Source organism: Prionailurus bengalensis, chromosome B1, assembly GCF_016509475.1.
Source record: "Prionailurus bengalensis isolate Pbe53 chromosome B1, Fcat_Pben_1.1_paternal_pri, whole genome shotgun sequence".
NCBI classification, from domain to species: Eukaryota; Metazoa; Chordata; class Mammalia; order Carnivora; family Felidae; genus Prionailurus; species Prionailurus bengalensis.
In genome coordinates, this window is record NC_057344.1 from 114107810 (window position 1) to 114120532 (window position 12723).

The 12723-nt window shown below is 39.8% G+C and overlaps 1 protein-coding gene across 5 annotated transcripts in view; it reads right to left on the reverse strand.

Moving 5' to 3' along the window:
* The window catches only part of MCUB (mitochondrial calcium uniporter dominant negative subunit beta), a 108073-nt gene that overhangs the window by 41503 nt on the left and 53847 nt on the right, over positions 1-12723 (reverse strand). The window lies entirely within an intron of this gene.

Genomic DNA, 12723 nt, shown 5'->3' on the forward strand with positions numbered 1-12723 from the left:
CACACACACCCCTCACCAGTTTTCTCTCTAACTGCAATTCATTTTAAAATTATTTTTTCCTAATAATCTAATCTAAAATCTAATTTTGTGCACTTTTCATTCTTCCTTTTGGCTGAATATGACATCTGCCTGGTTCCTTTACTTCATTAGAGTTAAGTAAATTCTTTAATATGTGTTCATTTTTATAACTCTGTGACAGTCATATTTTTACCTTTTTTTCTGAAAATTGTAAGAAGTACCTGAGAGTTTGACTCTTTTAGGGTAGAAGGAACTAAAGGCAACCCATGGCATGCCTTCCAGTGATATTTATTTACTTATTATTATTATTTTTTTTTTTGATAGTGAGAGGGAGCAGGGGAGGGGCAGAGGGGGAGGGAGAGAATATTAAGCAGGCTCCATGCAAAGCATGGAACCCGATGTGGGGTCTCGATCTTATGACCCTGAAATCATGACCTGAGCTGAAATCAAGAGTTGGACACTTAACTGACTGAGCCACCCAGGTGCCCTAAGCCTTCGAATAATCTAATGACTTGATCTGTGGAATCTCCAATAACGCTGCAACATTCCAGGACAGGGATGTTAAGATGGCAATTTAAGAGCCGATTCTGGGCTCTGGCCATAGGATCCCAATTTTAAGCAATGTAAAATTACTAGCCAGAAGGGGTGAGTACAGAATGAAAAATAAACTCCTAGAGTCTATAATCCAAAATTCTAATTTATGAGAAATTAAATGCTAAGAAAGAACCAACAAATTTACTTTGAAGATTAATTCCATTTATGGAAAATAAAAATGAGAGTCATCCAAAACAGACTTTAATGTAAATTATATTTAGGGTCTTCAAAGAGATAAAAGGGAGAATTAGCTTCCAGAAAAATCAACAAAAAAAAATTATCATACTAAACTAATAGAAATAAAACGAGAAACTATGATCAACTCATTAGGATTTCTGGAAACAGAAAAATAACTCTACATATGTGTCAGAAAGCCAGATTAATGGACTAGAAAAATATTAGACTGGATAAAATCAATAGAAAACTAATGAGCTAGGCAATATTTCACCAGGCACAGCACAGAAGGATACAGACACTTTAAAAAGGAATTAATTTTCACACATTACTGGCAAGAATGTAAAATGGCACAACCATTCTGGAAAACTTCTGGCAGTTTTTTGGGTGACCCAACAACTCCACCCGTAGCTGTTTACCCTAGAGAAATGACAACCTGTACAAATGCTATTCCCTTTCCTCCCACTAGAGGGCATGCTCCCTGGGCACAGACAGGGAGGTGGTCCAGTTTATGGCTGTATGTATCCCCAGCACCTGACACACAATCTAGGGGCTCAATAAGTACGTTAAATAAACATATGAATATCTCTAACGTGCTAAGGGAAAATAACCATCAACCCAGAACACTATCCTCAGGAATATTTACTAAGGTTTGAAAGAAATGAAGAGCTTTCAGATATACAGAGATGACAGTTTCTCTCCTATACATCTTTATTAAAGAACTTCTTCAGGAAGAATGGAACTAAACCCAGATGGAAGCAGAATGCAAGAGAACACCATTAATGGGCTGAATTGTGTCATGTCTTCCCTCAAACCCACAAATTCATGTTGAAGTCCTAATGTCCAGGACCTAAGAATATAAATGTATTTTAAAGAGGTACTAAAGTCAAAATGAGGACATGAGTGTGGGCGCTAATCCAGTATAACTGGTGTCCTTATAAGAGGAGATTCAGACACAGACATGTGCACACACAGAGGAAAGACCCTGTGAGGACACCATGAGAAAATGGCCATTTACAATCCAAGGAGAGTGGCCTCAGAAGAAACCAAACTTGCCAACACCTTTCCTTCAGACTTTTGGCTTCCAGAACTGTAAGAAAACAAAGCTGTTGTTTAAGTCACCCAATCTGTTATGGAAGCCCTAGGAAATTGATACAAACACCAAAGCTATAAAATATGGTAGTAAATAAACAACTCATTTTAAGAAATTTTAAACCATCTTTTGATGTTAAAATGAGTGGAAAACTAAACAAGGTTGGGTGTGTTACAATGAATGGATTCTTAGAACATGTGAAGATCCTTGTCCAATTCAGGAGGAGGGCAAAGACAATGAAAACGTAAGACTTTGTTTAAAAAGTTATAATTACATGTGTACGTTAAACACTTAAAGGAAACCACTCAATCTACAGTTTCTAATGTGGTAGGGGAAAAAAAAAACAACATTTTTCAAGGAAAGTAGAAAAAAAGCAGTAAAAAGCCCTTTAAAAACTAGAAAATTTAAAAAAAAGACAAAAAGAAATGTAAGAAAAGAAAATTGTGGCAACTTGAGAAATAGAAGACAAGCATCTACAATCCCACCACCCCCTGGCTTTTTATTCCAGCCTTTCTACAGATACAGACACTCATGTAATCGTAGTCCACAGAGAGCTGATCATTAATGTTTTATAAGCATTCACCTACCTCAAAAATTTTTCATAAACAAAATTTTAAATGCTCTATAACCACTTATCCTATGGGTGTGCCAAAATTTACTATTTACCTACTGTTGGACAGTTCCATTTTATACACTATTTCTATAGATTTTTCCTCATCAGAAAGGAATGCATGCTCATTTTAGAAAATCTACACATCACAGATGCACAAAAAGAAAAGTCACCAAAAACCCATCATCTAGAATTACCACAGTTAGGGGCGCCTGGGTGGCGCAGTCGGTTAAGCGTCCGACTTCAACCAGGTCACGATCTCGTGGTCCGTGAGTTCGAGCCCCGCGTCGGGCTCTGGGCTGATGGCTCGGAGCCTGGAGCCTGTTTCCGATTCTGTGTCTCCCTCTCTCTCTGCCCCTCCCCCGTTCATGCTCTGTCTCTCTCTGTCCCAAAAATAAGTAAACGTTGAAAAAAAAAATTAGAATTACCACAGTTAATACCAATGTATGCCTTCCAATTTATTATCTATGTATCGTATTCAATTTTCCACCATTGCGGCTAAACTGATTCTAAACATCTTTGCACATAAATCTTTGTTTGCATTTTTTTCTTTAGAGTGCAGTATGATTAGATCATGAGGCAGTAATAGTTTTGGAATCCTGATAATGTATTATCAATTTTCTTTTTGGAAATATTTTCTTTGCTTCATGTTGTTTTACTCAGTACCAAATTAATAGTAGTCTGAACCCCAAACAAGCAAATCTTCCTAAGGTTCAGAATCAAACAATAACAGACACATCACATCGGGTGTCCCGGGAGCAACGAGATTCCTGTTGGAGGCTCACCAGATGTCCTCATTGGGACAGCCCACTGGTATCTCAAGCTCAGTATCTCCTAAACTGAGCTTCCTTGTTCCTCCATAGCGCTGCTCCTCTCCTCTATTCCTTGATGAACTCACACCACTACTGACCGGCTATTAGAACTAGAGGACTGAGGGCTATCCTAAACAACAATAGTCCATAAAATCAGCTGGTAGACCAGCAGTTACAGCTGAACTGCCACTAAGGTCTACTGGCTCTAGTTCACACGGAGTTGCCAAAGCCATCCTCTCCCCCGGTCTCTACCTCCACCGCCCTCATTCAGGTCCATGTCATCTCACCCAGGTCTCTGCAGCAGCTTCCTAACTGGCCCTCCCACCAATCCATTCCACATTAAGACCTATTCCAATCTTCTGAAGTCATATAAAGTCAAACTATTTCTAGATTTAAGAACCTCTATTTTTCTATTACAAAGAGAAACTGTTCCCAAGAAAACTTTCCATGAGCTGACTGTTGTCCGGTTCTCCAGTCTCACCTTACCATCACCACACCGCCCGCTTCCCAACCCTCGATTCCAGACGTGCGCAAGTACTGCCGTTTCCTGACTCCTGCACACTGTGGCATGCTTCCTTGCCTTTGCCCTTTTTACCATCCCTGCCTGGAAAGCCCTGCCCAGTGTACCTACCTTCCACGGCCAACTCATACTCTAAACTCCCTCATCTTCCTGCCGTAAAAACTACAGAACTCTAGTTTTACTATCACTTCCTTCCCTTCTCTTGCAATCAAGTGACCTTCCTCCCCACAGGCCAAGCCCTCCTCAGATGCTCTCCATCTTCTACATCTCAGACTTTCTCAAAATCTTAACTCCCTCTACCACTCTCACACTACAGATGTGGTAGGTAAATATGCTCTGCTCTCTCTCCTCTTTAAAAAGTTCCAGACCCTCCACTAACCACATAGACCTCTGGTTGCTGCCCCATTCACATGCTCTCTTCAGCCAAACCTTTCCAGCTTGTCTACGCCGCCTCATCCTCAACTCCCATTCACTCTTTAACATACTACCAGCAGGCTTCTATCTCTAGTCCCTCAACTCTCTAGGCAGACCTCTCCCCAGGTTCAGCCTAGGACATCCAAATGTTGGACTAACATTTCCCCTTACATCACCACATACATCTGAAACTAGATTTATCCAGAACAAAACTTGATTTCCCCCTGAAATCTCTTCCTCTGGGTCCACCCTCTCCCTGCAGTAACTGACCCACCATCTTGCTAGCTGCTCAAGTCAAACCCAGGAATCATTCTTGATGCCATGAATTCCATCAACCGAACCCTTCAACCTGCATAGTTTATCCACTTTTTTTTTTTTTTTTGCTAATGCTCTGGTCCAGGCCAAGCATGATCTACTGTAATAGTTTCCAAACTTGGTTACTTACTTCCCCCCTTTCTCTCCTCCAAGCTGCCCTCCTCAAAGCAACAAAGGTGATCTTTAAATAGAATGACCCCATTCCACTGCTTAAAATTTTTCAATGGCTGCCCTTTAGGCTTCAACAAAATAAAAGCTTATCATGGCCAATGTGATGCTATATGACTTAGACACTGCATGTCTCATCTCATCCCTCTCTTCCTTGCTTGCCTTACTCTAATCCTACTGGTTATCTCTCAATCCTAGAACACAAGCTTCTCAGATCTCAGGAATGTAGTACATGCTGTTCTCCATCTCGAATATTCTTCTCACCCTCTTTGTATAGCTCAAAGTTTTACATGCAGTCTCCTAATCTTTCCAGCAACGATATGAGAGATGTACTATTACTTCCCATCCTTTTTCCACTCAAATGTATTTATCACTCAATTTATCGAGAAAATTAGCTTAGCACTGATATAATAGGAAGCGACTAGAGAACAGGAGTTGATACACAGGTTGGTAAACAAGAGCCTGTGGGGGCTAATCCAGCATGGCCCTCCCTCCCGTTTTCAAAAACAGACTTTATATTTTAGATCAATTTTAGAACAGCAAATTGAGCAGTGTACAGAGAGTTCTCACCCTACCCACCAGTTCCCCCAATATCAACATCCAGTACCGGAGTGGTACATTTGTTACAATCTGTGAGCCTACACTGATACATCATTTCCACCCAAAGTCCACAGTTTACATTAGGGTTCACTCTTGGCTGTATATTCTACAAGTTTTAACATGTGCTTAGTGACTTGTGCTCACCACCGCAGCATCTCACCCAATAATTTCACTGCCCTAAAAATCCCATGTGCTCTGCCTCCCTCTCTCCCCTGCAACCTCTGGCAACCACTGATCCTTCTACTGCCTCCAGTTTCACCTTTTCCAGAACGTGGTCGTACAGTTAGAATCGTACAGTAAGTAGCCTTCAGATTGGCTTCTTTCACTTAGCATATGCACTTGAGGTGGTTCTACTTCTCATGGCTTGATAGCTTTTTTAAGTCTTTTATTGAAACGTATTTGATACACAGCATTGTGTACATTACAGGTATATGACATGTTGATTTGATACATTTATATACTGTAATATGATTGCCATATTAATAGCACCGATCACATAATTACCATTTCTTTTAGGGGGTAGGAATAATTAAGATATAGTCTCTCAGCAAGCTGGATGATTTAAAAAAAATTTTTTTTAATGTTTACTCATTTTTGAGAGACAGAAACAGAGTGTAAGCAGGGGAGGGACAGAGACAGAGAGACAGAGAGAGAGAGAGAGAGAGAGAAAGAGAGAGAGAGAAAGAGAGAGAGAGAAAGAGAGAAAGAAATATCCAAAGCAGACTCTAGGCTCCAAGCTGTCAGCACAGAGCCCAATACAGGGCTCGAACTCACAAACTGAGATCATGACCTGAGCTGGAGTCAGACACTTACTCAGCTGAGCCACCCAGATGCCCCAAGTTTGATGATTTTAATATTATTGTCCATGTTGCTTATTTCATTTTAGTGCTGAATAATATTCCATTGTCTGGATATACCACAATTTATCCACTAACTTACCGAAGGGTATCTTGAATGCTTCTAAGATTTGGCAATTATAAATAAAGCTGCTATAAACATCCACGTGCACATCGTTTCCCATATTTTAAGAATACTTGAGGGGCGCCTGGGTGGCGCAGTCGGTTAAGCGTCCGACTTCAGCCAGGTCATGATCTCGCGGTCCGTGAGTTCGAGCCCCGCGTCAGGCTCAGGGCTGATGGCTAAGAGCCTGGAGCCTGTTTCCGATTCTGTGTCTCCCTCTCTCTCTGCCCCTCCCCCGTTCATGCTCTGTCTCTCTCTGTCCCCAAAATAAATAAACGTTGAAAAAAAAAAATTAAAAAAAAAAAAAAGAATACTTGAACACAAGGAGGTTAGGTAATCTGTCTAAAGTCTGTTAATAAATGAGCAAAACAAGCAGTTAGGAGCCCCCGTTCTTTAAACTGCCTCACTGCATGGGCAGTACCATCACCGTGTGGGAAACAGGATGTGGAACTGCACCTGGCACAGGTTATCCTCTGCTGTGTCCACACCTAGGGGAAGTAGTGAGCTCTGTTTCCAGATGAAGTGCAAGGAAGGGGACCTTGGAAGATACAAACAGTACTTGTTAAAACCAGCTCTATGCTATTGGAACCCATGTAAAATAAAAAAGGCTTCACGGCACAAGTGACCTAATAAGAGAAAAAATATTAAGTACTTCTATCACAAATATTAAGAAACTGCATTCATACAATGATGCCAAAACCAATTTTTTAACTGTAAATAATGTACTTTTAAGCCAATATACTCTAAGATTTCAACATGTCAACGTGTTTGGTAACAGACAAGCAAATTCGTCTAATATCTTCTATATGGGTTGTAGTCCTTCATTATTTGCTCCCAAAAGTTTTTCCTTGTTGAAATGAAAAAAGGAAAGAAGAGAACCGAGGAAAGGAAGAAAGGAATGAAAATACACACACACACACACACACACACACACACACACATGAATATAATTTCAGGGATCCTGCTGAGTTCAGTTCAGACAATGAAGGAAAGACCTGCTTAAATGCCAAGTGCTCTCAAGGGATATAAACGTGGTCTTGCTGAGCTACTCAACTCAATATGTGGAAGTTATTGCTGGTTATTAGCCAAATGCTGTATGCATTACTTCTCTTTCTGTTCTGTTTCAAACATGTATAAACTACTCTTGGACAATCCAAATCAAAAAGAAAAATTTATTTTAACATTAATGATTCATGTGGTACCTGAGACTCAAGCGCTAATTAAGATAACTGCCCCGTTGTGTGCTACAACATGCAATTTTTGTTAGGCAGATTTAAAATGTAATCTAGAGACAAGTCAGAGCGGTTCATAAAAAATGAGATACTATGTATTAGTTTGATTTGTGCGGGGGCGGGGGGGGGTGAGGGGAGTACAAAGAAGCAAAAAGAAATCACGAAATCACGAAAGCTCAAGAGCTCAGTGTGAGGTGCTAACCATGATGTACCACAGGGTCAAACTCTAACAAACCCAAGGACAAGCTTCAAAGCAAAACAATGATCTAACCGAGGAGCGTACTTGCCTGTGCCACACATTCCACAGTAAGAGGTGCATACAACAGGGTTTGAAATATAAAGTTTTATTCACTTCTATTCTTGTATTTTACTCATTTCCTTGTTCAATATTTCTTCTGCATTCTTATTCTTTTTTTTTAGTATCAAAAAATACTAGATTCTGCTCAGTATAACTTTCAGTACTGTTTTCAATGAGATCGTTTGTATGGGTAGTCGAATCCTTAGTCTATGTTGTTAACGGGCGATTTCTGTCCTTTTCACAATTGAGTTTAATCTGTTTACATTTATTGTTAGCTCAGATAATTATGGGTATCTGCCATCCTTTTTTGTGTTTTCTCTTTCTCTTGATTTTCCTTTGCTTCCTTCTTGTATTCTAATAACTAATTTTTAAAAAAATATTCCTTTACTTTTCTCTATTGATTTGAAAGTATATGTTTTTTTCCCCTGACCCTTTAATGTTTGCCATTTACATTCTGCGACATTCTTACTTGGTTAATGTGTAAAGTTAACTTCTCTACCCTGATGCTGAACAACAAGGATTTAGATTGTATCAATCATAATTATTATTAAAGTGGCAATTAGTTCTGCTTTATTTTTTAGAAACCCTACATTGTTGTGGGGTGCCCGGTTGGCTCAGTAGGTTGAGCATCCAACTTTGGCTCAGGTCATGATCTCACGGTTCATGGGTTCGAGCCCTGTGCTGGGGTCTATGCTGACAGCTCATAGCCTGGAGCCTGCTTCGGATTCTGTGTCTCCCTCTCTCTCTGTTCCTCATCCACTTGCACTCTGCCTCTCTCTCTCTCAAAAATAAACGTTTAAAAAAAAAATAAAAAGCAACCCTACATTGTTATTGTGACTACTGTTTTACATAGTGATTGTTTCTTAGATTCATCTGTATGTTTCCTATTTTGCTCTTCACTTCTTACATCCTGTTTTCTCACATGTTCAATTGTATTCTTCCACAAAAGAACTTTCAGTAACAACCTTTTAGTCTCTCAGCCTCTATTTTGTTGAAATGATAGTTTACTGAACATAATGTTCCAGGTTGATTTTTATCTCCCCTCAAAACTTTGAAGATATTCTTTTGCTTTCTGGCTTCAATTAAAACATCTTCTGTAACTTTAAGATTTTCTGTGAGATTTTCTTTGGTCTTTCTGCATTTGGGTTCTGTAGTTTCACCATTGCGTGTCAGGTACAGATGTAATTTTATTTTTCCTGCTTGGAACTCATGACGCTTCTTCAATCTAAGTATTTCTCCTGAAAAGGGCAATTGTGGAGGGGGAGAAGACTGGCCCAAGGTGGGGAGTCTGACTTCAAAGGCGGCTGGAGGTCAGTCAGGCAGAGGGCGGCCAGCATGGGGGTAAAGAGCCTAAGCATGGCGAGGAGGGTGTCCACATAAGGGGGATAAGTGTGGGGTGTTAGGACCTGAATGGAATGAAGAGGGGCATATGCAAGGAAGGTAGGCTCAGAACAAGGTGTTAGAGCCCAACTCAGGTGGGGAGGGCATTTACGTAAGGGAAACAGTGGTGGCAGAGATGACAGACCGTCACGCTCAGGAAAACTAATCAAATATACCAAGATTAATGGAAGGCAGACTTATCCTACCAAAAAAGGAGCTATAATATGTAAAGAAGAAAACTAGAATGAATGCTGTAGTGTTGGGATGAAATTGGAAGTACTGGTAGGAGCTCATGGTTTTTAATATGTAAAACTATAAATAAAACCAACAAAATAGAAAACATTTTATTTTTTATTTTTTTTTTTTTCAACGTTTATTTATTTTTGGGACAGAGAGAGACAGAGCATGAACGGGAGAGGGGCAGAGAGAGAGGGAGACACAGAATCGGAAACAGGCTCCAGGCTCTGAGCCATCCGCCCAGAGCCCGACGCGGGGCTCGAACTCACGGACCGCGAGATCGTAACCTGGCTGAAGTCGGACGCTTAACCGACTGCGCCACCCAGGCGCCCCTAGAAAACATTTTAAAAGATTCAAATGTTTAACGTATATATGTTTATATAAGACATTTCGATTTCACGTATTTACACTTTTAAGTCACTTTTTTATGTTTGTTTGAGAGACAGAAAGGGAGTGGGAGAGAGGAAGAGAGAGAGAGGGAGATACAGAACCAGAAGCAGGCTCCAGGCTCTGAGCTGTCAGCACAGAGCCCAACGCAGGGCTCATTCATGAACCACAAGATCATGACCTGAGTCAAAGTCAGATCCTTAACTGACTGAGGCACCCAGGTGCCCCTACAGTTTTATTTATTTATTTTAAATTAAATTTTTAAAAATATTCATTCATTTAAGAGAGAGGTTGATCAGGGGGAGGCCAGAGAGAGAGGGAGACACACAATCTGAAGCGGGCTCCAGGCTCTGAGATGTCAGCACAGAGCCCAATGTGGGGCTCGAACTCTTGAACCATGAGATCATGACCTGAGCCAAAGTTGGATCCTTAACCGACTGAGCCACCCAGGTGCCCCCTGTATTTTATTATTTTATTGTATTTTATTGTATTTTATTTTTTTTATTTTATTATTTATTTTTTTTAACATATGAACACATATGAAACATATGTGAAACATAGGAAACACACATGAAAAAATTGTAGCATCTTGGAGGGAGTTCTCAATGGTCAAATCTAGAACACATTTGAGCATTCAAATAAATAATGATAGTAACAGATTATAACCCACTGAAGAAAACAGGAAACTGTTAAGTCCATTCTGATATAATTAAAAATTAAGGGGGCGCCTGGGTGGCTCAGTCGGTTGAGCGGCCGACTTCGGCTCAGGTCATGATCTTGCGGTCTGTGAGTTCGAGCCCCGCGTCGGGCTCTGTGCTGACAGCTCAGAGCCTGGAGCCTGTTTCAGATTCTGTGTCTCCCTCTCTCTGTGACCCTCCCCTGTTCATGCTTTGTCTCTCTCTGTCTCAAAAATAAATAAATGTTTAAAAAAAAAAAATTAAGGTTTGATAAGGAACAAGATACTTACACACAGTTTTAATTTGCCTCCACACAAAAGCATTAATTCCAAAGGGGAAAACAGTAACTTCAAAGAAAAGAGGTCTCGCAGATACCACCACCTTAATTAAGTGATCAAAGTGAACATTATCAGTAATGGGGCCAAACTGAAATCATGCACTGAAGAGAGACCACATGCAACACGTGTGCAATTCCTAACAAAGATACATAAAGTGAATCAAATCACAAGGAACATCAGTCAAATCCAAAGAGACATTCTACAAAATAACTGTAATCTTCAAAAGAGTCAAAGTCACTGAAAGTCAAAGAAAGAATGTTACAGTTCCAGACTAGAGGAGACATGACAAATTCAGTTGTGATTCTGAACTTTTTGCAACCAACAACATTAACGGGAAAACTGGCAATATCTGAATGGGATCCACAAACTGGATGGTGGTAATGTATTAGTGTTAATTTTCTGATTTTGATGGTCATTTTGTGGTTAGAGAACGTCTTTGTATTTGAGGGGGAATGGCATCCTGTCAACAATTTGTTTCTGAACTTTCTTCCTACTGCATTTAGATGGTTTCAAAATAAAACAATACTAAAAACAACAGGCTAAACAAACACTAAAATAACCATTTACAGAGAGAAGTAACCTATTAAGAAGGGGTCGTACATTAAATAAACTTTACTTTTTTACTGCATGCCAGTAAAAAACTATGGTTACTTAGGGAATTGAAAATTTTTTAAAAAGGAAAAAATAAGAACAAAAAAATAAGCACAAGATCTCACATACCCTTTCAAGTTCTCATTTAGAAATCTTAAGAATACTGCATTCTCCTGACACGTTAGTGAAGTGGAAAAGAGAAACTATCATATTTATCCTATGACAGCCCTTTTTTAGAAGGACTTTATTAAAAGATCATGCTGAAAATCTTACAGAGACCCACCACACATGCAGAGCTGAACCACATCAAGAGTGATTCACCCAAGGGCACGTGGGTGGCTCAGTCGGTTAAGGGTCAGACTTCGTTGGGCTCAGGTCATGATCTCAGGATTCTTGAATCCAAGCCCCGTATCAGGCTCTTTGCTGTCAGCATGGAGCCTGCTTTGGATCCTCGAACCACCCACCTCTCTGCCCCTCCTCACCTCGTGCTCTGTCTCTCAAAAAAAAATAAACTTAAAAAAAGAAAAAGAAAGAAAAAAAAGACTGACTCACCCAAACTCAGCTCTTCTTTCAATTTATATCCCACCTGTGACCCATTTTGAGACTTCCAGCAGTTACTAAACCTGTTAGAGGGCTCATATCTTCAGGACAGCATCAGTTAATTCGTAAAATAAAACTTACCTTTCTAGTCAAATTTGAGTAATATTGTTTCTCTTGGATGTTAAAAAATGGTAACTTATTTTCAGTATTAAAATCTAGTAGAGGATGTATCAATAACCCCATGACTAGCCATTTAAGTAAATATAACACATCCAGGAGGAAAAAAACAACACATCAGGAGACTGAACAAAAAAGTTGGATTTTCTTTTAATTCACTGTTTTTATCCCTTTAAAGTAAGAACAGGAGTCTGTTGTGATCCAACCTTACATTCTAGCACTAAGAAAATGTCAAGTGTCAGGAAGTAGAAAGTACGGTGTAAACAGAAGTCTAGCCCAGCCGAGAATAACAAAGCAGCAGCAGCATTACTTGAAAAAGGAAAGAACTGTTTGACGTGGGGTGAGGAAGAGACATGGATGTTTAATGGGCAACAGTAGGAACTAGCATAATGTGCATAATGAATACAAATCAGAGAGTAGCAGTTTAAATTTCTTAGCTGAAAGGCAACAGTGATACACTGATACGGAAAAATTAAAACAGAGTGCTTCTAAATATAAGCCTTTTTAGGAGGACCTTAATTATTCTGCTATAAAAGCACTCTGTGTGACACCAGTCCCAGTATGGGGCTTCCAGCAATAACATGGTGC